General features: G+C 44.8%; 1 protein-coding gene across 6 annotated transcripts in view; it reads left to right on the top strand.

The window, feature by feature from the left end:
- Positions 1-27,403, top strand: part of FOXP1 (forkhead box P1) — a 625,834-nt gene that overhangs the window by 471,124 nt on the left and 127,307 nt on the right. The window lies entirely within an intron of this gene.

Here is a 27,403-nt window from a genome sequence, read left to right as displayed (position 1 = left end):
GCCATCCTCCACTGCCTTCCCGGGCCATAGCAGAGAGCTGGCCTGGAAGAGGGGCAACCGGGATGGAATCTGGCGCCCTAACCGGGACTAGAACCCGGTGTGCCGGTGCTGCACAAAATAAACTTTTAATTCCACCCCCCCCCCCCAACTTTTTGAAGTACCTTTTGGATGCATCTAGAAATGGGATAAAGGCATACTCCTCTCATGCCTTACTTTTGTGCAGCGCTTGTTTCCCGACAGGAGGTGCTGTTGCCCACCCGCTAGGGGAAAATGAACAATGTCTGGAGGCATGTTCGTGTGTCATGGCTAGAGGGACAAGGGTACTGCTAACATCTGGTGGGTAGAGGCCAGAGATGCTGCCAAAGCTCAGGACAGTCCCCCACAGTACAGGCTTATTTAGCAGCCCACAGCGTCAGTAGTCAGGAAGTGATACTGGGCCTGCAGACAGCGTGGTGTTTTTAATATTATGCCTAGTAATGAGCAGGATATACAGCCTGTTCTTGATTGAATGTTCTGGGGATGTTTCTGAATCATTAATAAAAGATGGTGAGCAGTTTTTGTGTAAAGATACCAAAAAGATTGTCTTGGGCACTTCTCATTGCTGGCACATTGAGGGCAAGCAGTTAATGGAGTAGAAGAAGGAGTGAGTTCATAAAATTCTAATTTGGATTTCTGATTTGAGTAGAAAACTGTAATAGAAATTGCAGGAAAACTTGACTCGGGATCTTCGTGCTCACCTTCAAGGTCAGCAGTTGCAGGTTCTAGGTGGCCAAATTACTGTCAAAGCTGAGAGTGAGCATCCCCGACATGGCAGCGAAAGATGAGCTTCTAAGGACATTTTGGGGTCTGTTAGCAGTAGGTGATGGGTGTAACTCGTTGCTGATTAATTGTATCACAGAATCAACCTAAATTCTAGTTTGTGTTGAGTTTTTACAGGTCAGGGTGAACCAATACCAGTTCCCAAACTATCCTGCAAAGATCAAGCTGACCTTGGGCAGAAAGTTCTGGTTCTGTATCTACCTGGGAAGCTCTTGCTCCCCAGAGGAAGTCCGGCACTTTGCGGACACTTTGTTGGAGAACTTGAATGCCAGTGCTGATTGTTGACTAACCCTTCTGAAAACAGTAATTTGGTAAACCATCACCAGTCTGTATGCCTTTTCATGTGTGTGAATGTGGGGGACGTTTTTAATGAGGTACAGTGCCACGGAGGGCCCATGTCAGGTGCTATCAGAAGCGCTTTGTTGTGCAGATGTCTTAAGAACAGCTCTGGAGGGTGAAATATGACTGTGTTGACCTTTCAGCTGTGAGCTTATTTGTCAGGATTCAAATAAGTTGAAAGGATCAAACCGAACAGTTTCCGTAGTCAGACTGGGAATTGTGTTTCAGGGGTCAGCAGCGCAGGCCACATTGCAGATTCCATAACATAGCCAATTGTTGGTACATATTAAAGTACTGGGGCATCTCCTGCAGTCAGAGACACAATTAAAATTCTAATTTATTAATGTATACAGGGAGCTGGCCCAGCCTGTCACTCAGTGATTCAAATGACTGTCCATTCTTTTTGCCTCCCTCTTGGGGCTCTCACAGCCTTAAAAATACGGTGAGTCCTCTTGAATTTATCAGACCTCAAGTGCATTGGGTAGAAGACAATATATTACTGAGGGGAAAGTCTTCTACATAGTAAAGCTTTGGTTAGAGGTAATAAAAAAAAAATACACACATACACAATCTGTCTGATCACATTGCTCTTTGGTATTGAATATCATTTGTGATTTTTTTTTATACTAGACTTATTTTCCCTGGTACTTGCTTTTTTAAAACATATGGCATTTTTAGGTGACTTCTTTTCCAAGATGAACGATGTTCCTTGAGGGCTAAATTTAAGAAGTAAAGTTTCAGGGGGTTTCCTTGTGAGGGCTCTTTCTCTTCTTGCCTGTACAGGGACTTTAGCCACCACTCTGAAGAGAGTGACACAGAAAGGGCTTCGTCTCTGTTGGCAAGAACAGCGTCCAAGCCAACCTAAGACCTCCTGTTGAGCTCTTTGGTCTGCAGAAATCAGAGGAAGAAGGGAGAGTCTCAGAGGCTGGTTTTGCTACAGAAGGTGTCTTGAGTCTTGCCTACTACCCAAGCCAGGCCAGTTGACAAGCAGAGAATATAGACTAGCTTTAAAAGTTGGCTGGCGCAGAAAAGGGTTGGTTGACCAGACTAAGGTTGGTTGTGTGTGTGTGTTGTGTGTGTGTGTGTTGTGTGTCTCATAAATATTGCTGAGCGTCCCCCTCAGCTGCCTCGCAGGCACATGCAAATTCAGCAAGCTTTATTAGCTTGGCCAGTGTTCCACAAACAAAATGGAGAAATGAGTAACCCAGGCCCCACAATGCGTGATCTCCTCCTAAAAACACATCTATCAAAGGAATAACCTTCACATTTAAATGTGTCTTGCCATGCCCTGTCCTCGCTGGGGCATCTCAGCCAGAGTGGCTCTGAAATGAAAGGGAACTCCTACAGCCAATCTTAACAGTGTTCATGTCTGATCTTTGTACCCTTTATAACTACACCGAGAGGCCTATTTTAGCGAAATTTCAGATCTTCTGCATAGAGGGAAGCTTGACAGGGAAGAAGGATTTGATCTGCTGATAGCTGGGGGGGGGGGTGGGGGGGAGGAGAAAGAGACCCAAATCCTCAAATATACTGTGACTCATATTTTAAGCATATCTCACACTTCCCTGCTTTGTGCTTGGCAGTGCTCTCCAGTTTCACAGGCTGATGATACAAACAAAAGAAAATGGAAAGTTAGAGGAGGCTATAAGTGGTTACTCGATAGAGATCATAAACTGTAGTCAAACATCCCCGCTTTGGACTAATTTCAGGGAGACAAGAATAAATGAGAGAGAAGTGGCGCTCTGTGCAGATACACATACGGAACCAAATCTGAGCCGGTCGCATTCTTGGCTGCTGTGACGGTTTATTAATGAAGGCATTGATAGGGTGTAGATACGGCTTCTGAAGTTCTTGACAAAGATTCTGCTTCGGAACCCACATCGCCTTTTTAGTCTATTAATTTGCTTTGCAAATTTTTTATGAATGATACAAATGAAAATTGAAAATTGGCCCCATTGTCAATTCAGCATCAGAATGATCTGAATTAATTAAATGCGGCTTGGTGAGCCCTTCCAGAACAACCACCACGTGCTGGGCATGGTGCTGGTACCCATAGGATACAAAATTGTTGAGGATACAGACCTTGCCTTCAGAAGGCCTATGAGTCGTAAAAGAATTAACAAGGTTTTCCTGCAAAAAAAAAATTATAGGTGAGTAAAAATAGTAGGCTCTCTTTTATAAATATTTATATACTTCTGAAGATTGCTTAAACAAGTGAAATAAATGCTTAACGGTGCAGGTGCGCTCATAACCTCGAAAATGTGTAACTTTACTGGCTGAAGATTAATTTGTGAGTAGATGAGCAATTTTATTGATCAAATTTTGGAACTTTGACCGTCGTTTCTGGGGAGTAATACGTTTTGGTTCTTTAAGTATTTTCGTTGCTGGCACAAGTACATAAACTGGAAGGAAATCAAATGACACATTTTCTCCTAAGAAAGGAAAAGTACATGTGTATTCTGGCAGCATGAAAGTTAGGAAAGAAAGTAAACCTTGTGTGGTGCGTACGGTGGAAAGCTGACCGCAGTTTCAGGCCGTCTGTAAAGAATTTGAACTTGAAGCCAGTCATCTGATCCTTTTCCCTCCTGCCTGTCCCCTGCCTTCCAAGGTTATGTCACGTGCAAGTCCCTGGCTCAGGAGACTGTTTCACTGGGAGGAACCATAGTGGGAGCCACAGGAAGACCAGCCTTTCAGTCCACTCGGACGCCAGGGATTATAACAAGGACTCCTGCGTTAAGTGGAGGAGGTTAAAATACAAGATTCAGCAGGTGTTTTTAGCATTTTTATTTGCAGTTATATAAAACGTGCTTTAGGCAGCATTTTTGCATTGCATTAATGCCACGTATAATCTTAGTACCTCGTATCATTTCCACGTTATTCACTAAGGAATAAATTGGTAAGAAGAAACCTTTAAAGGAAACTATGGTTTTATATTGTAGATAGTGAAATGGAATGGTTTTGAAATACTGACCCTTAAAAATATTACCATGTACTGAATTAGTAAGGTGGATAAATCAAGAGTAGGAAGCAGTTTTTTTTTTTTTTTTTTTTTTTTTTTTAACATCTAGAGTTAACATTGTCCAGAGCTGGCATCCCTGGCATTTTCAGTTGTTAGGAAGTGTGGAGATTGGGTACTTTTAAAGATATCATCTTTGTCATAAGACTTTGGAGAATCCTGAATCCCTAAAAAGGGAGTCTTGATACAGAACCGTAAAACAGAAACAATGCTTTAAAAGTGGTTATTAAGTCTTTGAGATTACACATGCCATTAGTAAGTGCCGTGGGAACAGTACACCCCCAGCCCCCCGGAAAAATGCACACACACACATACAAGATTCTGCATTTAGTGTTAGGGCTTTTGTGACCCTCAAGAGGTCCACCTTAGGGCCCAGGTTTCTACTCCTGCTTTAAGGTTTCTTTTTTCTAAAGGTAATGTCTTGTCCTTGTCTTCAGGATTCTGATGTGAGTTGTAATATCGTGAGTTAAGTTATTGCTGCTTTCTCTGCTTCGGCTGGATAAACATATGGGATGTTCCTGTGTCCCAGTCTGCCCCAGACAGTCCTGGTCCATGCCTATTGACTGTGTTTACTAATAATTCTCATTCTCAAAGGTATCTCAGTATGGCCACCTTATTTGTATGCATCTGAGCAGAAATGCACATGTAATGTTAATATTCCTATGTAGTCATAACCATGTCTCCACATGGCCTAGTGTGATACATAATGTTTAGTTGGGCACTTACTGTAGGCCAGCCCTATAGCAACTCTCTGGTCTAGGTACCATCCTTAAACCATTTTATGCATTAGGAAAATCGACCTTTAGAAAGGTTAAGTAGGGACTGGTGTTGTGGCATAGCATGTTAAGCCACCACCTGCAGTTCCGGCATCCCTTACGGGTGCCAGTTGAGTCTCTGTTGGTGCACTTCCAATCCAGCTCCCTGCTAATGCACCTGGGAGAGCAGTGGAGGATGGTCCAGTGCTTAGGCCCCTGCACCTACATGGGAGACCCAGAAGAAGCTCCTAGCTCCTGGCTTTGGCCTGGCCCAGCCCTAGCCATTGCAGCCATTTGGGGAGTGAACCAACAGATGGAAGATCTCAATCTGTCCCCAGTCCCCTCTCTCTCTCTGCCCCTCCCTCTCTCTCTGTAACTCTGTTTCAAATAAATAAATAAATCCATAAATTTTTTTTTAAAGGAAAGATTAGATGACTTTGCATCAAGCACACAGGCAGTGAGTATGCTGGGATGGGAAGTCAGGTCTCCTAGCACAGGTATCCAATATGCCTCTGAGAAGTGCATGATTGCCTCCCTGGGGTGCATTTACATAGCACCTACTGCATGTCATATTGTCCATAAATAAGCAAATTACTGTGTATCCCTTATTATTAGTGCAAATTCAGCTGAAACAGTTCCTCGGTAAATATCTGGATTTCAATCAAGAGGACTCAGATCTGCATAGTTATCCTAGTCGTGGCGGAGAGGTGTGAACAACACGAAGGAAAAGTTATCTCTTATTCCCCAGTCGGAAGTGCTCTTACGAGCTTCTATGTGTTGGAACATGGAATAGGATGTTACAGTCATTGTTGGGGCTAGGAGGTGGAGAGGGACAGGGGAAAAAAAACATACTTGACTGGTCAAAAATGTGTAAATTGCTGACAAAATGACACGTGTAATTAAGAGTGCTCCTACCATTTTACCTTGTGGTTTACACCTCCAGTGTTGAAAAAGAGAGTGACTCCCACCTCGCTAATTACCATTATCACTGAAATGCTAGGGTTGGAGTCATTAGTTCCATGTGCATTTAATTAGAGGAAGGCTGAAATTGGATTTAACTTATTACTTTTTCATGGATCACTTTCTTGTCATCACTTCAAATTGGATTGCAGCCCCAGGTAACTAATTATGAGAGCCACAGGATCAAGAGTGAAAAAAAAAAAAAAAGGTAATTAGGAGGAACAGTGTCGGACCCTTGCTGGTCGTCCACTTGTGCTTCGGGGGGGTGGAGGGGAAAACACACCGATGTGAGCCGTGTGCTCTAGCGGTGCAGGTTAGGGACTTGGTTTAGGTACGTAGGGTGCTGGGTGGCTGTCACCATCGTCCACGGGTTCTCTGATACGCAGCCGGGTTGTAGGTGTCGCGTCAACATGGGACCACCATCCGTGCTCCTGAATACCCAGACGAAACTTATAAAAGCAACAGCTCCCTCTTTGGCATGCGATGTCCCAGCGACCGTGTCCTGTGTCGTCTGGGGGCCTCTCGCATAGGACTGCAGCAAAGCTGTCATGCTGCCCCTGCACCAAAGGAGGGAATAGTGTAAGGAGAGGGAGTTAGAATTTAATGAATGTATTAATGCTCCAGAAACATCACTCATAGCTGACAGGAAGACCTCTCAGCACAGCAGGCAGGGGGAGGGTTTGTCTGGCGGGGCCTCCTGCCCCAGTCATGTGCAGACCATTGCCAGTGCTTCTGGTCTGTTCTCTGCCACCCCCACCCCAAATGTAGTGGAGGCTTCCTCAGGTTCTCCTGCTCCTCCTGCTCCCACCCCCACCCCGCATCGAACATGCTTTAAAATAAATTATATTGTTTCCATGTGCAGAGGCAGAATTCCGAACTGCAGGCAATCAATTTTATTGACATCGTCTGAAAAAATGTTGATGACAGTTCCAGGATGTGAAAGATTGGATTTTTAAAGCCCCCAATACTCAGAATGGCAAAAAAAAAAAAAAAAAAAAAAAAAAAATTGGAAATGTTATCTCATTACTCAAAGTTCTGGGGGTTCCACTCTCATAAGCGTGGGGATCTTCTTTGCTAGGCCTGATGAGAAGTCTTGCTCTCCAGCCAACTGGCTGCCACCAAGGGGCAGATTGCCCCACCTTCTTATAGCCTTGCATGCCCAAGTGAAGAGGGCAGGAGTTTCCGTAAGTTGTTTAACACTGGCTTGACCGTTCTGTTAGTATCAGCAAATAATCCTCCTTTAGTCTTGGGGGTGACTTTCACACCGAGAAGAGCAAGGCTTGCCTGTTGTCTGCCTGTGCCCAGGGAGTGTGGGTCATGATGAGCCTACCATTGTTGTTCTTCTCCAAGGGATGAAATACCAATCCTGGAATTAGGAGCCTTTTTCCTGCGTAAACCTTCTAAGCAACGTCTTAAGAACCAAAATAGTCAACATCAAGTCTAATGCAGGAAAATTAAAGTTTTTTTTCTTCTTTTGGAACATCTTAAGTTGATTTAGAATTTTTGTACACAATATTCGGCTGTGGTTGGAAGGGGGCACGCTGAGGTCAAGTGATGTAGTGTTTTCCATTTTTCCATATGAGCCTCACAGTGTGCGATAAAAGCAAACTCCTCTATTTTGTAAGTCTGCAAGAATTTCTGATGAAGTGCAGAGGTCACGTTCCCTGTCAATTTGAGTAGCCAGCATTTTTAAACTACTGTTTTTTCTTCCTTTCTGTGCGACTTTTCTTCCCTGCCCCCACCTCCCTGTAAACTCTGGCACTTTTCTGACACATGCACAGTGAAGTCCTCCAATCTGAAACTCATTAGCACGCAGCACTGGACCCTGTCCAGTGGTTAGAAAATTTCCTGAAGCCCAGAATAACAGCATTTGGTGCAACACCATGGACCAGAAGTGACAATGGGGCTAGTCGCTCTCCCCTGGCACCTTGCCTGGTCAGGAAAGCCAGCTGACCTTGTAACACAGTGAGACAGAGCTCTTGCATAGGGGATGGGCTTGAAAAGTTGGGTCCTTAGAGAAATGCACTTCTGAAGTCATAAGGTGGTATCTCTTTTCTCTAGGCTTATTATTTCAATTGGGTTGGAGGTATTTATCAACATTAGCTGCAGGAACATGAAAGCAAGTCATTAGAGAAATAGGCTGAAACTCAATTTCTGCAAGAAAATATTTTTCACGTCTGTAACTATGGGGTATTAGAGAACCTATGGGTTTGATTCATTCATTCTTGCTCATATGCATTCATTCATTTAAAAATGTTGTTCATTGAACCTCACCATATCAAGGTAATGGGAATGGAATGCAGCCTTTGCCCTAATGTTAGGAAAACTGCCTAATCCCCACTGTAGGTCAGGTTAATTCAAGCAAGGTTTTCAAACAGGAAACCAAGTCCCAGAAAAATAACTGTAATAATACCAAATAGGAAACACCTACATAGCACTTTCTAAGAACCAACTACTATACAACAGCCCTATGGGGGCGAAGTTCTATCGTTGTTCCCATTTTACAGATGAGCAAGGTGGCGTATGTGGAGGCCATACGGTTGATAACATAGCAGGGCTGGGATTTTACAGCTCACGTAGTCTGGTTCAAGGGTATGTCGGTTACCCTGACCTCGTCATGATGCATCGTAGACGTGTATCAAAATAACACACTGTACCCCATAAATAGGTGTAATTACTATGTGTCAACAAAAACTAAAAATTAATCTATGCTCTTACCCCTTACACTCCGGAAGGAACAGAATCAGAGCTGCCAATGCCTGATGCTTGCCATAGCCAGGCTGTCACACCGTCTCCTGATGGGGACATATGTTTACAGGCATATATGAAAAACGGTGCTTGTAATTGAAAGATGCACTTTCTAAAGGGAAATGACGCTTGGGAAAGAGAAGAAAGACGGGTATTACTCAAAGCCCGCAGACAATTCTGCAAGTAATTGTCTAAAGGCAGCCGTTGAAATTGAGAAGCAGTTTGGAAAATGTACAGTTTGGGAAATTTGTGTATCGATGTAATTACGGTAGTTGTGAGCTGATGTCATGCCTAGTAACTGTTTTTGTATTGCTTGGGCCTTTGTTACTGAGCTGTGATATCATGAGCAAACTATTATAAACATAGCATGGATATAGCATGCTTGTGTAACAAAAGATCGGGAACTTTTATTAAGTTTGTTTTCCTTGTCATATTGTAAAAATTTATTATGTGTACTGTGTATATTAGAAACAGATTTGGGTAATTCTGTCTAAATGAAGTCATCCCGGCTATTTCCAGACTGTCTGTTTTTGGTTGTGAATAATTTTCATACATCAGATGGTTGTCATATTTAGTCGCTCTCAAAATTTTAAAGAGAACATATCCCATTTTGAACTTTGGGTGGACTTCAGCCGCCTTGCTGCTGGGATTGTTTGAGTTTGAAATTATTGCCCAGTAAATTACGGAGTCTGAATACTTGTCATTTCTGAAGGGTCTAGGGTTGCTGCCTTCTATTCATAACTCAACCCCCCTTCATCAAAAGAACAGATTTTTAACTACTTAAGTAGTAGAATTCAAAGCTGCCAGGACACAATTGGGCAAAGAGTGCCAGCCCTTGTCCTTTTGCGTTACATCCCATTGAGGAGCTTTGGTAAGCATTCAAGCAGACAGAGCCCAGCGTTTATCGGTGTTCACGGTGAATGTGGATTTTAAACGGGTAGTTCACAAACTTCAGATGATCCATCCTCCCCAGCTATTCTCTTCTAGCACCTTTTGCTGCCAAGCTTTTGGAACCAGAATATTCTGCCTGCTGCTTCAACTTTTTTTTTTTTTTCCCCCTCAACCAGCCACTTATTTTCTTTAACCTCCCCCAACCTGGCTCTTCTCCTCATCATTTTCTTGAATTTTATTGCCACTAAATTCAGTGGCCATCTCTCTACCCATACCTGAACCTGCCTGACCTCCTAGCACCATTGGTTGCTTGGGCTCACATGTCTTTTTTTGGAATTTGCCACCTTTTCAACTTTGAAGTCAAAGCCTTCCGGCCTCCATGCCATTCCCTTCTGGAGTGCAAGTTCACACTGTCCAGTTCAGTTCCATTGGTCTTCTCCTGGAGCATGCCTGTGTCCTCTTTGCTTGGTCTGGTGCCTCTCTGCACTTGGAATCCCACACCTGTTTGTACTCCTCTTCACTGCCTACCTGTGGCTGTCTCGTAGCTCTCCATCACATCAATTTCAGTATCTCTAATCCAACAGATAGATCACTTCTATCCCCATGCCTTATTAGTCAGAGACATTTGAGTCATCATTGGCTGATTCATTTCCCTCTTCCTCACCGTGTTGTCATCAGACCTGTCATTTTTCCTTCCATTGGTATCTTCTGTCCATTCCTCTATCTGTGTCTCCCCTACTGCTGCCTTCTAGATGGATCCCTGCCCAGTACCACATGCCTGGATCTTTGCAAAGACTTTTTCCAGTCCTCTGTTGCCTCCCTTACCAAAGCGTCTTCTGTTCTTCATTCTGTGTCACATCCTACCTACTGGTGCCTCAGCCTTTCCTGAAAGCCCATGTACCTTGCTATTCAGAACTTTCAGTGGTCCGCTCTTACATACCATGCTATGTCTCAGTTCTACTGCCTTCCTACTAGTTCCTTCGTATACAAACTTTGCATTACATTAGATGCCCTCAGAAGAAGGTTGCAGGAGAGAGTGGAGAGTCAGGAATTCAGAATCATAACTCCCTTTGTAAGGTGGATATGAGCACGGTGCACTTGATGATGTTTTTGAGTCCCATGAATTCAGAATTGCAGATATCGCCTGCTCTGTTACCTGCTGTTTAGAAAGAACACCTTTGGTGATTAAACTGTGTTTGAGTTTAATTCCGAGAGAATAGCTCTGTTTTTCAGAAGGAAACCGAAAGCCACGTGATGTAAAGGGTTTGCCCATTTCTAAGTTCTCTGCCCCATGGTCCCATCTGTGCCTATTTCGGGAACATTGGTATCCGCTGCTGCTGCCCAGCAGGTGCCTCCTGGTCTCCTCCCAGCCCCGGCTAGAGAACCCGCAGGCCAGGCGCTTGCTTGCCCACATGCACAAGAGCTGCTTCATCAGACCTAATGAAACTGCTTTTAATAAGGCATCAGTGAAATTATGTCTGGTTTGTTCTTTATTTGATAGCATAAAGGAATTGTTATTTATTCTAGAAACTGAATTAAGAGTCCAAACATAGAATTACACAAAGCAAAGAGGGTTTCATTGTAATGGCCAGGTTTGACCTAGATGCAAAGTAGTTCTGCCTGGAGTGCTATTTGCAGGATTTTGGATCCAGGTTAGGCTCATAGGAGTACTAGCATTGATTGGTCATGTCTGCCATGGGCACTGGAATTGAGAGGGGTAGCATGTGTGGCTTCTATTTGCCAGGCATGATGAAGACTTGCCTAAGAGAGTCTGTGCTCAACACATATCAGGGTGGAGAAATTCTTGTGATTTCTTTTTTCTGCAAAGCCTGGAGGATCCTGTGATACTATGGGAATATCACCTAAGATTAAACACGAGTTTTGTGTTGTATGCAAGACTGAGCAAATTGCATTCGTATCCTGAAACTGGATCACCTCACGATTTGCTCTCCGGTGTGATTTCTCCTTTAGAGCTGTAGAATCATCCACACTGGGCCACACACAAACCCAGCAGAGGTGGCTGAGAGTTTTGGAGATCCATGTGGTGGAATATTTTCAGCATGAGATTGGGATGAATAGCACGGGCTGCCAGGTTTAAGTGCTGGTACTTCCCCATCTCCTGGGTGACCTTGGAAGGGTAGCGTAAACTCTCTGTGTTTCCGTTTTCTAATCTAGAGAGTGTGGCTGGTAACACTGAGTGATTAATGCATGAAAAGTGCTTACACAGTGCTTGCGATGCAGTTGATTCTCAGAAAAGTTAGCTCTTCTCATAATTGTATAAAACCTGTTTTTAACGGGGAAATGAGTACCTATTAATCTCCAAATTCTATTTTAATTCACTTCCGATCATTATGTAAATAGAGTGTTAAATAAAAGGGGCCTATCCTTAGGCCGGTAGTCGACTTGTATGTAACCAGATTTGATGGGGAGACACCAGGCTTCTCATCTGTAAAATGGAGTGATCATGACCCCTGGGCTGTGGTTTTGTCACAAAGATGAGCTGAGTTAATGCATGGTAGCAGCTGGGAAAGGCACATGACAAGTACTTAATAGAAAGTTAGCTGCTGTTATTACCATTGCTGTGGTGGGGCATTATCTCCGTAAATTTGTCACGTTGGGCAAAAGTGAGGTTGCACTATTATAGAAATTCCATCCTGGTCGGTCTGTTGTTTTTCTCCTCCCTAGATTTTATATTAATTAATTCTAATTAGCAGCCAGGAACAAGTGCCTAATCTGAAATATTGAAGCTGTGGCATTTTGTACCATGCCTGGCACAAAGTAGGCAATCTGTAGAGATTTTCTCTCCTGAATGAGTTTTTGAATGAGTGGTTGTTGGATGGATGGATGGATAGATAGGTGAGTGAGTAAAATACTTGAGCCAAAAAGAAAGGGAAATTGATACTGCTTGGTTGGAGAGGCTGCGGACTGGGCTCTGATTCATAAAGCTGCAGGGACTTTCTAGGCGCAGAAACACAGCATTAAAAGAATTCTGTGTCAGTCCTGCCTGCATTGTCCACTGGGTCAATGAAATGAACCTTGCCAGTTATGGAGTGAAGCTCAGAGTTCCTGCAGTGTGGTTAGGCTGTCCTAACGCCCCAGGTTTGCCTTGGTACATTTGCTAATCTGTTTAAGGTATGATATTAATGGTATAAAACTTTAATTCGTAAGTATGGAAAATTAAAGGAGACTAAAGGCAAAATACAGAAATGTATTTGGTGTCAAGATTAAGTTCAATGAAGCATAGCAAAGATGGAATAGATTATTAAATATACTTGGAGGGAGGATGGAAAATACACCTAAATCTCTCATTTTGAAAGGAATTGGTTTACTTGATTATTTGCAACATATCACACTCAGGAAAATCTAAGACAAATGAAAGCAAAACAGGATTTAATTGAGCTATTATTTTGCAGACTTTGGCTTGGTTTCAGACAGTCTAATCAAATTGTGCTTTGCTCAAATAACTAATGTTAAATGCAGCCTACCAGCAGATGTTTAAAAAGAGTCTAATTGGAAAATCTACATCCTGGATTTAGTCTGTCTCGTTGGAAAAAATAGTTTCAAATTTGTATTTTCAAGGACGACACCCAGTGACGAGCATTTCCAGAAAAGATAAAGTTTTCTCCCAGGATGCTGGGTGCTTAGGTGGAATTGTCTTGGCTAGTTAAAGGTGGCGCTCTAGAAATTAAATTTCTTGGAAAGTCTCCAGCTCAGTACCACGTCGAGTGCGACAGAAAAATCTCCTTTATCATATTACGTCACCAGAGTCCTGTTGCAGTCCCTGGATCGTGTCAGGGGCCCGTGTGCTGTAATTTATAATGAGTCCCTGCAAAGTCATGTAAGGTACATACTGATTGATGACATTTGAAGGGACCGTCAAGGTGGCTAGGTAATGAAGTTGACCTTCCTCCATTGTCTCCGTTTCAAGTTTGTATATCTAAACTATTTCACCTGCTGTATTTGCTTGGAACTTTCCATGATAGCAACAAAAGGAATTTGGTTTCATAGGCACTCTTCTTTTGAATCAGGGGTCAGCAGACGTTGCTTATAAAGGGCCAGATGGTGAATATTTTTGGTTTGTGGACTAAGGTGCCTCTGTGGCTACTACTTGCTCTGCTGTTGTCATGCTAAAGCAGCCATAGATAATACTTCAGTGAAGGAGAGGGACTGAGATCCATTAAAGAGTCACTTACGGGGGCTGGTGCCATGGCACAGTAGGTTAACCCTCCGCCTGTGGCGCCGGCACCCCATATGGGCGCTGGTTCTAGTCCTGGCTACTCCTCTTCTGATCCAGCTCTCTGCTGTGGCCTGGGAAGGCAGTAGAAGATGGCCCAAGTCCTTGGGCCCCTGCACCCACATGGGAGACCAGGTGGCTCCTGGCTCCTGGCTTTGGATCGGCACAGCTTTGGCCATTGAGGCCACTGGGGAGTGAACGAACGGAAGAAGACCTTTCTATCTGTCTCTCCCTCTCACTGTCTGTAACTCTACCTCGCAAATAAATAAATAAAAAAATCTTAAAAAAAAAAAAAGTTACTTGTGGATGCTGAAGTTGTAATCTCACATAATTTATTTTACATTTCATGAGATGGTCTTTTGGTTACCTCCCCCAACTGTTTAAAAATATCACAACAGTGCTTAGCTCGAAGGCCATACAAACAGCCGGTGGGCCAGATTTGGGTATAGTTTGCTGGCTGTTGCTTTAGAGGACTGGATATGATCATGCAAGTTCATCATTGAAAGGATATGTGAGTGAGGGTCTAGTGAAGACTCAAATCTACCATCATTTGTAAGTCACTCACCCTTGCGTGAGCCAGGGGTCTGTGCCTGCTTGGAGGAAAAGGCACTCAGGGGCTGCCCAGTACCCTGCCTTTTTGTCTTCTTTCGGAAGTCTGTCCATGCACAGAGGTAGGCATAATGGTGAAACTGCTCATTTTCCATATCTTTTGGGAGTCAGGAAAATGACCTTGGGTGACAGGGCCGCTGCTCACCCATACAGCATCCTTAAGTGTGAAATTGAGGAAGTCACCCTTTCAAGGCAGAATATTTTCATTGAGTACCTGATTTTTTTACATTAAGACATTACTTCCATCTGCCAGAAATACAGCTTATCAGCTCTATCCACAAAGAAATGACTCCGCCTTCGATCCTAATGGCACTGCTCGTCCCCCTACTCCCACCCTACCCAACCATAAGCATATGTGAATTTCCTCCACTGGTTATATTTTGATCCCAAGCAAGTCTGATTTCAGTGGAGTGACTTGCCTCGCTGAGTCTGAGTTTCTTAGCTGTAGATAACCGGTCATTGGTCCTCAGGCCTGGGAGCGCGTCAGAACTGATACAAGTATTACCCCAGTAATATCCAGGGCCAAAGAAAACCTCAGGTAGATTCCCTAATGCAGTCTTTGGAGTGAGAGTCTTGGGATGAGGTCCAAGCACAGGCACATTGAAAACCCTGCGTGAGTGCTTTCTGTGCACCTGTGATTGAAGACCCCTTGTGAAGGTGACAGCTAAGTTCCTTTCCATCTTAAACCCTCAGTGTTGGTGTCATGCTAGTGTTCTCTCATTTCCTTGTTCTCCAGCCTCCTTCTAGGGTAGTAGAAATGACCTCTGCGGTCTCATCTCACTAATGTCAGCCATCTCAAGTCATCCGAAACTTTTAGGGGATTCCAAGTCAGGAGTCTCGGCTTTGGCTCTTGGGTAAATTTGTCCACGGTGTGGCATTGGCCAGGAAGCAGAACACCCTGAGCACAAGTTAGGGAAGCACAAGTTACCCTCATCAGTCACCTTGGAGTGCTCCTGAGAAGTCCAGGGAGTGCGGTCCTGCTGGTGTCAGGCTGAAGGTCTCCTGTTCTCTGTGTGCGTCTGCATCTCTGCTTCGGAGTAGACTAACCCACCGCTTTATGATATATGCCGATCTGTACATTAATTCTAGGCCAGCCCCAATTGGGAAATACAAATATCAAAAGATCACTAGCGCATTTTCTTACCAAAGTCTCTGTTGGATCCCTTTCAGGTGAGTGTTGAAATTGGCCCATGTCTTGGTGTCACACCTGGTTTCTAGGAGTTTGCGGCGAACGTCATTCAGGAACTTGAATGCTATTTACAATGTAGACTCTGTGTTTACCCAAGACCTTTCTTCCGCCAGTGTTTTAAAAACAAATGCTTGCTCTGCTCATTTTGCGAAATACTAAAAGAAAAAACTACCAACATGGAACTAGAAAGCCAAACTTTCCTTTCTCTTTACTTGTGTTACAATATTGGCTTTCGGGTCGACTTTTTCTCCCTGGAAGCCTCAGCATTTGTAGCTGTTTTGGAACTTTTGGGTTATAGATTGCTAAAAGCAACATGGTTCATGAGATTCCAATCGCAAGACACTTAGGGCTGTTTCATTAAGGTAACAACAGCTGTGTGAGGCCTGCATCCCCACCTTCTAACAGCGAGCAGCCAATCTTTGTGGGGCTTTTTTGTTGTGTTTTTTTTTTTTTAAACATAATTTACCAATTGGAGTTACACAAAAGAGAGATCATATTTTTTGACTTATGAATAGCAGGTCAGATATTTCAAAGAAAATTCAGGGAGCAGTAATTTCGAAAATGAACACAGATGAATTTGAAAGTAAATATTTCACTGCCTCTGTTTAGAATCCTGGCCTTGGAAATGTATTCCAGGAGCTTCGCCATTTTGCATGACACAGTGTCAGTTCATGCACAATATATTAATGCTTAATTGAAGATAATGTAACTGCAGATCAAAGGCATAATTAACGGGCTTGCAGAAACTCTTATGTAGATCAGGATTTTGACTAATAGAAGGCTGGACAAAACTGGTTTATAAAAGGATCTTGAGACCAGCTGAGGCTTCATCTGTCTGCTCAGCTGATGGCGACAACAGCTGGGGCTGCTGCCGGGGTGGGTGGGTTAAGGACCGCTCTCGCCGCCATGATGCCCCTCTACCCCTTTGCAGCGGTCACTCTTTGGATGTGTCAAACTGTACAGCTCCCGATCCCCTCCTTGTAGCCCACGAGGGGCTAGTTTCCCTTAATGCCAGGGTTAAGGGGTCTCTGTGACTCTACAATATGCAACTTTAACAGAAAACACAAGGATCCAGGAGAGAGGCCTCAAAGCAGAGAGGGGCAAGCATAGGCCCACGGGCCAAATCCTGAAGCTCATGTGGTAGGGCTGGCAAGCCAAGAATATCTTTACCTTTTTAATCAGCTGGGGGGAAGGAGAGGATGGCCATAGAATCATAGTTCATGAAACAAGTAAATGATTTGAAATTCCTATTTCAGCGTCCACAAATAAAGTTTTCTCGGAACATAGCCCTGCCCATTGGTTTTGCTCTCCGTAACTGCTCTCCTAGAGTTGAGTGGTTACAACAGTAAAAAATATTTATTCTCTGGCCTTTTGTAAAAAGGATTTGTTGACCCCTGGTTTGGAAGTTTAGATTTGATGTTTAGGACATTGCTGGGAAGAGGAACTTGGGATTTGTGGAAAAATATAGAGGAGGAACAAACAAAAAAAGACTTTCTGTTTTTGTATTTTTACCTAAATAACTCTGAAAAAGCCCGGCGGGGCCTGAGGGCAGCCGAGGGAGAACAGTGTTACTGGGAGCAGAGACTGCAGCATTCTCATAAAGTTATTGATTTGTATTATTATTAACACCCTTAAGGACCGTACGTCTCATTTTGATCTTTATCCACATGATTATTAGCATCCTCGAGCCCTAGGATGTGTTCAGCATTGCTGTACGGTGTGAGCAGTGCGGACATTCTGTCTGACAGCAAGGCCTCTAGGCAGTGGTGGGAGAACTCCCCAGAGGCTCAGTGCTTCCTACCTTCACGCACGCGTCCATTCACAGGAAGAGTTGTGACCTCCTTGCTTACTGCAGGGGTACACAATCCAGTGTTTCTTAGTCCCTGTCTCCAAGTGGAAGCTGAACAGACAGAATGGTTATGTGATGTGATAAATGCACTAATAGATGTAAGCTTACGGAATTGGAAACAGGAGCAGAGCGCTTGAAATGTGGCTGGGGCAACTGGGTAACTAAATTTTAAGAGTTCTTCTACATTAACCCATTATATCCCATCATCTTTTATATGGGACACTTAAATCAAGCAATAAATATACCACTAGCAGTAACTTTGAAAGAAGCTTTATGCTGTTGAAATATTCGCAGGGCCAGCGCTGTGGTTTAGCGGGCAAAGCTGCTGCCTGAAGTGCTGGCGTCCTGTGTGGGCGCCGGTTCAAGTCCTGGCTGCTCCACTTCCAACCCAGCTCTCTGCTATGACCTGGGGAAGCAGTAGAAGAAGGGACAAGTCCTTGGGCCCCTGCACCCACATGGGAGACTCAGAGGAAGCTCCTGGCTCCTGGCTTTGGATCGGTCCGATTCTGGCTGTTGCCGCTAATTGAGGAGTGAACCAGCAGATGCAAGACCCCCCCCCCCCCCCCGCGCCTCTCTGTAACTCTGACTTTCAAAGAAATAAGTAAATCTTAAAGAAATGCAGGCTTGAAAACCTGGGACATAATGGGTTAAATTAACTTTAAAGAACCATTTGTGGCTGGTCGCTGCCATTTTGGACAATGTAGATAGAGACCACTTCCAGTAGAAAGTTGTCTTGGACGGTGCCACATTTGAGTATCCTTTTGTCTTTTAAAACATTTCAGTGAATATGGCCTCCTGATGAAAGATCAAAAGGTAGTCTGTTTTCATGTGGCTTCTTCATGCGTCTCCCCAGCGTATCTGTGGAAGTCCTTGCCACATGCTGTATCTCTCCGTATCCTGCTCTGACAGCGTGGTGCTCCACGGATGACGACACTCTAGTAATCTCTGGGAACATCTGCTGCTTCCATTTTCTCTCTGGGGGCTCTCGTTCTCCCTCCAAATTGAGGGAGAGAGAGAGAGAGAGAGAGACAGACAGACAGACAGAGAGACAGAGAGAGGTGAAAGAAAGCAAAACAAAACTCCAAGGACTGAAGGAAAATCAGGCAGACTCCCTCCCTCACAGTGAACCACAAGACACTTTGAAAATTGACAATTACTTTTATTTGTGTAGAGTTTGGATGGAAATAAGAGCTTCAAAAGAGAACTTGAAAAATACCTTTCTCACTAAAAAAAGCTTAAATCATTTCCTCTGAAAGTTTCCTTCCATCTGAGATTTGGGTCCCACAGCCCAGCTTCCTCCTCTCCGCACCGTGAGGGGGAGGCGTGGGACTTTCGGTTTCCACCGAGACTGCTCGTGGTGCCCTGCAGGGTCCTGGGCTCACCTTGTCTCTCCGGGGCAGCTGCTGGCACAGCTTGGTTGCCTTTGGCTTTTTGTAAACCAAAGCCTTGTTTCTTCCTTCTGAATGTGTGTGAGGTTTGCTGGTCATAATGATACAATTGATCATCATTATTTCCATCTACATTAATGGCACTAATAACAGTCCCGACATTAAATTCATTGGTTGAATTTGTTGATTGGCTATGAAAAAGCCTTGAGCTGCCCTTAAGCTTTAGGTTGAGTTATTGATGGCATGATAAATTTAGTTGTGAAATCTCTGGTGTCAGATACACCCAAATTCAAAAACCATCATTTACCAGCTGTGTGACATGTGCAGATTAGCTCACTTCTGAGCTGCTGTGAAGCAGAAACATCTACCCATCAGATTAGTTCAGAGGACTGATTTTTTTTTTTTTTAAGATTATTTGTTTGAAAGGCAGAGTTACAGAGAAGGGGGCAGGGGAGAGAGATATCTTCCTTCTGCTGATTCACTCCCCATTCTAGGCCAGGCCAAAGCCAGAGGCCAGAAATTCCATCCTGGTCTCCCACATGGGTAGCAGGTGCCTAAGCATTTGGACCATCTCCCACTGCCTTTTCAGGTGCATTAGCAAGAAGCTGGATCAGCCAGGACTCAAACCAGCACTAAGAGATGGATGCTACCATCACAAGCAGCAGCTAAATCCATTGCACCATAATGCCAGCCGCCAGGTAGCAGATTTTAAAATATGTACAAATGGGCCCCGAGCATTAATGGGTTGAGCTGCTGCCTTCAACTTTGGAATCCCATGTGGGCTTTGGTTCCAGTCCCAGCTGCACGACTTCTGATCCAGCTCCTTGCCCATGGCCTAGGAAAGCAACGAAAGATGGCCCAAATGGTTGAGCCCCTGCCACCCACATGGGAGACCGGGCTGGACCAGTAGGTGGAATATTTCTTTCTCTCTCTCTCTCTCTGCCTCTCCCTCTCTCTCTGTAACTCTGCTTTTCAAATAAATAAATACATCTTTTTAAGACAAACAGAATCCAACACTGTGGCGTGTGCTGATCAAAAGGTTATCTGCTCTTCCAGATGATCCTGTTCTGATCATCATATTACAGGTTTTTTTTACTATGTATTTTTTTTTCATTTTATTTGAAAGGCATAGAGAGAGACAGAGACAGAGAGAGATCTTCCATCTGTTCACTCCTCAAATCCTGTAACAGCTGGAGCTAGTTTAGGACAAAACCAGGAGCCCGGGACTCAGTCCAGGTCACCCACACGGGTAGCAGGGACCCAAGTACTTGCACCATCATCTGTTGCCTCCTGGAGTGTGCATTAGCAGGAAGCTGACATCAGAAGCAGAGCCAGGACTGGAACCCAGGCATTTCAGTACGGGATCCAGGCATCTCAGGTGGCTCACCTAACCACTGCATCAAACACACACTCCCAGTCATCATGTTATTATGCTGTTGCTTGTGAGTTGTCACTTGTTAGACCCTAGACTGACCTGTACAAAAAGAATTGGAATTGTACATAATATCGAGCCTTTTGGGTGGCAGGAAATGGGCGGAAATTGGCAATTGTCAGCCCATTTGTGCGTTTCAGACCAAATTGCATTGAAAATGACCATAGATAGCTACGTTATCTTCTGAAAATTCTACAGTCAAAGAACCCGTGGGCCCGCTGGATTGTTCACATGCCTTCTGTGCAGGGCCCCACCTCGACAGCCAGCTGCACCTGCTGAAAAGGAAAGGCAGGGTTGTGATGCTGACTCCTCCCCCACTGTGAACCCCACTGAGTTCCCCCCTCCACTCCAAGGAGGAAGTTGTGCAGTAATTTTTCCTTTTGACTTCGTTGTTACATCCATGCCAAGAGGCCAGGGCATACTCTCATTTTCCTCACCAGTTCTGCGTTCTTGGGTCCTGATGTATGGGGCAAGCAGTGTGGATGGTCAAATTGTCTTTTCAGGAGGCTGTGCAGTCAGCACGCTCGCTGCTCTTGGGGACTAAGGGATTTGTTACTCTTCACTGCCCCGGGACTTTTCCCCTCAAGAGGGTTGTCTACACCTGCAGGAGGCTTGTTCTTTCACTTCTGTATTATCACATTATTTATTGCATGTATGAAAAAAAAGACCAATGTGGCTTTTTCAATTTTTTTATTTTATTTGAGAGACAGAGAGACATAGATGACAGAGCTCCCATCTTCTTCTCCTTTACTCCTCAGATGCCCATGGTGACCTGCAGCCACACCTGTCCAAGGCCAGTACCCCCAGTACCTGCAAATTCAATCTGGGTCTTCCACATGGGTGGCAGGAGCTCAAGTCCTTGAGCCATCACCTGCTGCCTCCCAGGGTGCCTTCGCGGAAAGCTGCAGTCAGGAGCCAGAGCTGGGTATCAAACCCATGTACGCTGATAGTACGTGGGGTCTTAACTGCTAGGCCTGTTGCCCGCCATGTGGGCCAGTGTTTGTTAACAGCCATTGTGACAACTTTGAAAAGTATGAAAGAAACTTAAGAAATGAAATTCCTGGGGCCTGCATTGTGGCACAGTGGGTTAAGCCCACTACCTATGATATCAACATCCCATATGGGCTGCCTCATTTCCAGTCCAGCTCTCTGCTTATATTCCTGGAAAAGCAGCAGAGGGTGGTCCAAGTGCTTGGGCCCCTGCCACCCACGTGGGAGACCCAGATGTAGCTCCTGGCTCCTGGCTTCATCCTGGCTTTGCTAGGATATTGCAGCCATTTGGGGATTGAACCAGCAGATGGGAGATATCTTCTCTCTCTCTCTGTCTCTCTCTCTGTCTCTTTCTCTCTCTAACTCTTCCAAATAAATAACTACATCTTTTAAAACAAGAAATTAAATTTCTTGAAAATAGGAATTTTGAAATTTACTTTCTAAGGGGAGCCAGGCTGAGGGAAGCAAGGAATTGATAGAGGTTTGCAAACCCAGGGCTTTGGGGCTAGATGTTGCTTTGTTTGCAATCACTAAATTAAATATTTCTTGGAACCAGATGCAAATTAAAAAGTCTAGACATTTCCCATTAAAAATCTCACTTTCCCTCTTCTTCTTAAAAGGGAAAAAAGCCTCCAAAGCTGGAGCAACACACGGAGCACACGTCACCTGGAGCTGCATCTTCACGCCTTGCCGTGGGCTCCACACACCCTGTTCAGCTCCCTTCAGTTATTCCCGTCAGGCCCACCATGTGGTGTCAAAGCCTCGGTGCTCTGTAACAAACCACTTAGAGCCCAGCCCTGATTGTAGATTTCTTGTCATCAACTGTTGCCTGCCCAAACACTAGAACTTGGCTTTCCTTTCTTTGTTTGATGATAATCCCGACATGACCAAGATGGTGTATCTGCAGGAAAGCATGTATCAGACCAGGTGATACGCTTTTGCCCTTGTAACCCCAAAAGCTTAGTGTCTTAAAACAACTGTTCTACCGTTTATCATGTTGAATGTTTTCTGTCCATTTGAGATGCAGAAGAGGCTTAGCCCAGTGATTCTGGCTCATAGACGCTCACAAGGTTGCAATCGGACTGTAAGGCCGGAAGGGGTGGGGTGGGGTTTGGGACTATAGTGTCCGCTTGCAAGGTGGCACACAAGGGCTGCTCTTGGCAGGGGCCCCTGTCCTTCAGGATGCGCCCCTTGTTGTAGTGGTGCTTCATTGTCCTCACAGCACGGCAGCCAGCTTCGCCCCGAATAATCCAGATCTTTTTATGATCTAGCCTCAGAAAGTATACCGTTACTTCTGCTGTCTGTGTTGGTCACAAAGGCCAGTCTTGACACGGTGTTGGAGGGGGCCACACCGACGTGAATACTACATGGTGGGAGTCTTTGTGGGGGTTGTCTCGGGGGCTGGGGACCACCCATACCAGCCTCCTCATTTGCCCTGTTGCGAATCCCTGCATGAGTGATCCAGTGTTACAGTTTGGAAATTGTCACTTCCCTCAGCCCTGCTGTACAGGAAAAAAAAAAAACATAAAAGGCAAGCATATGGCCTGAGCCCTGAGCCCTGGTACACTCCTACTAGAAGGCCATTAGCCAAAGTATTGTTCATCTCACTCCGAGATATGCTGGCCACTAATCAGAAGGATTGACCAAAGAAGACATGGATTGTACCCAGATCTCTGGTGAATTACATTTCTTGCTCATATTCTCCAAATTTCCTCTAGTGTTTCCTGCTCCCCACCCCCAGGCAATGGGACGTTGCATATTGTCAAGGCTGTTTGACCTCAGGAGATAGTCTCAGAGTGATTGTAGGGTAAAATCCCGCAGTTCAGTATTTATATCTAACTGCCTCTCTGCTGACGTTGTTGAGATGATTTCGTTAGTGTCTTGCCCAGTAAGTAGACGATGGAAGTTCATAAAAACAGCAAGGGACTTCCAGCAAGTGCAAAAGATTGTTGTTGAGATTTTCCCATTCAATGTCTGACAAATTACTTGGTGGCCGTATTGACCTAGATGGTCTACCAGCCACCCAGGGTCAAGCAGCAGGCAAAACAGGATCCCTACCTTAGAGAGATTCCACTGTTCATGGGACAGTAAGCTGATGAGGAAAAAATAGGTCATCATACGTCACGCAGTGGTGAGAGCTGTGAGAAAGCGAGCAGATGCTTGCGTGGACAGTGGTGATGGCATTCCCAGGACATTGGTTGCCCCAGGAAGGGCCTCTTAGAGGAAGAGTCCCTGATGGTGAAGGGTTGAGTGCAGAAGGACAAGTGGAAAAGCCGCCAGCAGGAAGCCAGTCCGTCCACCCTTCCACTGCACAGCGACACTCGGATTCTCCCCCGGCCCCTTGGCTCTCAGGCTGGAAGGTCAGGGTGGTCCGCTTGCGTTGCTTTCCGGACTGTAGTCACCTAGTGCTGGCTTAGGTGTCTTCGTGAAAGAAGGCGTTTTGCATGCTGGACCAGACTCACATGGAAGGCACATTATGCTGTGGCTGGTCTAGGCTGTATTTCCCCTTTTTCTCCCCACAAAGATTTTACAAAACTTATGTATGCAAACAGGTATTTTTGTTTGTTTCACATGAGTCGCTTTTGCATAATGTAACAAGCCCATGATTTCACATGTACAGTAATTCATAGAAAGTGATAGTCATCTTGCTTAGATACCTTGGTTCTCAAAACTAGCTGCTAAATATAGTACCTTCTCAGACCCATATATGGTACCATTAAAAGAAAGAAAGAAAGAAAAAAGAAAGGTCAGAGTTTCCCCACCCACGAATTTGGCTATAAAAACAGCAAAGCAGGGTTTTTCTGAACTTGAATCAATACATTTTTAATTTAAATAGTATCCTGTTTTGACAAAGTGCTAAACCACAGAGGTCTCAGAAAGACACTGTTAAGCCTTTGTCAATACCTGCTGGCCTCTCTCAGCAAGAACCTTGGATGGCTTTTGTTGTCATTTTGAGATACACTGACAAGGAATGCGTGCCCTTATTTGTTGCATCCGGGAAATGGTCAGAGCTGCTCTGGTGCAGCTCAGCTCCATCCTGTTTCCATGCAGGTTAACGTGTTGCATAACTCGTAGCTGGACAAAACCTGCATTGTTCCTTTTGTTCGATTAATTAACACTGGACTTGTGACTCCCCAAAGCCAGGAAGCCAGCCTCCAGACCAAGGCAGGACACTGTGTCACACAGGCTTAGTCCTCTGCCCCCGCCCCGGCCACATCAACGGAAGTAAGCGACCTGGGACCCTTTCCCCACCTTGCTCTTGTGAGCTCATGAGTCGCACGGGCCAGCTGTGCGGGGCCTGCACACTGCACACTGCACACTTCTTGAATGGCCTGGACTCTCCCGAAGGAATCCAAGGTACCCTAAGAGCTCTTTGTTGGAATTCAGTCCCTGGCCTTCTTTTTCATCTCAGTTTTGTTGCATGTTGAACAGTAAGTTGCATTTTACTGTAAAGGTGACTGCATTTTTCTTATGGGGCCTTCAGGGTAAACAGCCGTTCGTTTCCATCTCTGAACACACATGTATCTTGTGTTTGGGTAGGGGCCCGGTGCTTCTGAAGTCATTATTTTTCTGTAATGTTTATTCTCCATGGTTGTGCATAGATAGATTCTATGCCCCAGTGCGGGACAAAGAGGTAGCCTGTAATTCCAGCTGAATGTGTTACAGTTGAAAGTAGGCTGGAGAGGAAGCAAATGATGGATCAAGCAAATAGCTTTTAATTTTACATAAATTGGTTTTCTACTTTGCTCTCGGGCAGAAGTTTGCAGCCCAGGGTCACGTTCGATGTCGCTAACAATTTGGAAGAGAGACATTCCTGGAAAGTATCTGGCAAGACAGAACTCGAGACTTCAGTCCCTGCCTCTTATTGATGCACTTGGGGAAATTGGAGGTGGCGTCTGTAGCCTGGAATGGCAGCCCTTATCTCTGGACCAGCGAGGGACATTGGAGATTAGAAAAGGCAACAGCAATGGCCAGATTCTCTTGAGAATAAAATTAGCATGCCATTTATCACATGGACACCTCAACCCCCAACACATTGAATGAGAATGACATCAAGGTATTGTGCCTTCTCCCTGTTAGGGAAGACTCATCATACTCCTTATGGAATAAAGAACAAGAGCAGAAGGGTGAAGTAGAACCACAGCAGGCAGAGTCTGAGAGGACAGAGGCCCCTTGGTGCCCCTGGCCACAGGACAGAGGATGGATGAGGCTGATGGTCAATGGGAGGCACTGGTTTCAGGTTTAGGGCTACAAAGAATACAGCTGTGAAGCTTTGCAGCCTGGTGCTTGTAGTTCCAGTTTTAGAACAGTCAGCTGTGCCATCAAAAGAATTAGCTCAGGCTTTAGAAACAAAGAATTTGTATCTGAATTCTTACCTCTACCAAGATCTTGGGCAAAATGTTTAACTTCAGCGTTTTTGTTTTGTTGTCTATAAAATGGCCACAAATGATTCCCACCACAGAAAGGACCAGATGAACACTGGACCATGCAGTGCCCTGCCAGAGACCCCCAGCATGTGACAAAAAGGTGCTGATAATGTCATCAGGACGTGATCAAATTGTTGATGACACCAAAGGCCAGGTTCCTATTCATGTTCATTAACAGTAGAAATATGAAGCCGTAGGACCTGACTAATCTTGACCTAGAATTTCCCAGTAACTGGAGAATAAATGAAATGTTAGAATGCTTATAAATATTAGCGGAGTGAAGTGCAAAAGCTAAAGGGAAGGTAAAAGTAGGTCTGAGTTGTTGATAATCTGGACAGAAAGCACATCTACATAGAAAGGAGTTGATTTTGACAAGATCCCTAAGTGGAAAAAATAAACCACGAATGGAGAATGAGTATTTCATGCCCAGATCCATACATTTAAATGATTAGTTTTTAAACATCATGATATATAGGAGAAATCAGGGCCTTTAGACAATGATTTATTTATTTGAAAGACAGAGTGACAGAGTGAGAGGGAGGGACAGAGATAACAAGAATCATTGATCTGCTGGTTCACTCCAGGTGACTGCAACAGCCAGGCCTGGGCCAGGCCAAAGCCAGGGGGCCGAAGCTCCATTTGGGTTTCCTACACAGGTGGCAGGGGCTCAAGGACTTGGGCAGTCATCTGCTGCCTTCACAGATGCCTTAGCAGGTTTAGCTGGATGAGAAGCAGAACAGCTGGGACACAGAACAAGCGCTCCAATATGGGATGCTTGTGTGGCCAGCTGCTGCTTAACCTGCTGTATCACCATGCTGGCCCTGGAAAGGCAGAGTTACAGAGAGAGGGGGGCAGAGACAGAATCTTTCATCTGCTGGTTCACTCCCCAGATGACCACAACAGTTAGGGCTGGGTCAGGCTGAAGGCAGGAACCAGGAGCCTCATCTGGGTCTCCCATGTGGGTGCAGGAGCCCAAGCACTTGGACCCTCTTCTGCTGATTTCCCAGGTACATCAGCAGGGAGCTGGATGAGAAGTGGAGCAGCCGGGACTCAAACCGGTTCCCATGTGGAATGCCAGCACTGCAGGTCCCACTATGCCACAGCACTGGCCTCGCTATACAGTATTTTAACAAGCCTGGTCTCACTGTGATTTCAGTGACATAGCTCCACAGTGCACATGTTGAAATGGGCACCATGAAGAGAAAGTATACTTCTCTTTGAAATGTATGGATTATAATAAGTTGCTAACAGATTTTTTAAATCGTTTGTTGCCAGACTATCAAAGTGCGACTGTCTTAAGTTGGCAAAGGGAAGCTAGGACAGAAAAGAAACTCAAATATCAGATTCAGGGAAAATGAGAAACCAACCCATGAGTGAGGAATCAGTGCAGAGTTCGTGAGAAAGGACCTTTTAAGACAGATTTTGAATGGAAACTCATTAGACCAAGAAGTCTGAATTGTCCATCATTGGTCCTTAGGGGCGGGATTTCATGGATACACACAGTTTGAAGAGGTTGGAAATGTCTGGAAGGAATTCCCAGAGCTTGATAAATAGAAGATGCTTTATTGAACTGCAGTGTGGAGTTGCAGACATACCCCAAGAAAGAGATTCAGAAACTAGGGTGATCGAAAGAAAAATGTGCATGTGATGAATTGAAACCTGGTGATGGATGTGTGGCTGGGACGGGCTGCAAGAAATCGGGGTTGTCTTGGGGAATCCCTCCCCAAATGGCATCATGTGAACCCAGATTTGCAAAT

Source organism: Lepus europaeus, chromosome 9 (genome assembly GCF_033115175.1).
Source record: "Lepus europaeus isolate LE1 chromosome 9, mLepTim1.pri, whole genome shotgun sequence".
Lineage (NCBI taxonomy): Eukaryota > Metazoa > Chordata > Mammalia > Lagomorpha > Leporidae > Lepus > Lepus europaeus.
The sequence above is the reverse complement of the archived record's forward strand: the minus strand, read 5'-3'. Positions and strand labels throughout refer to the sequence as shown.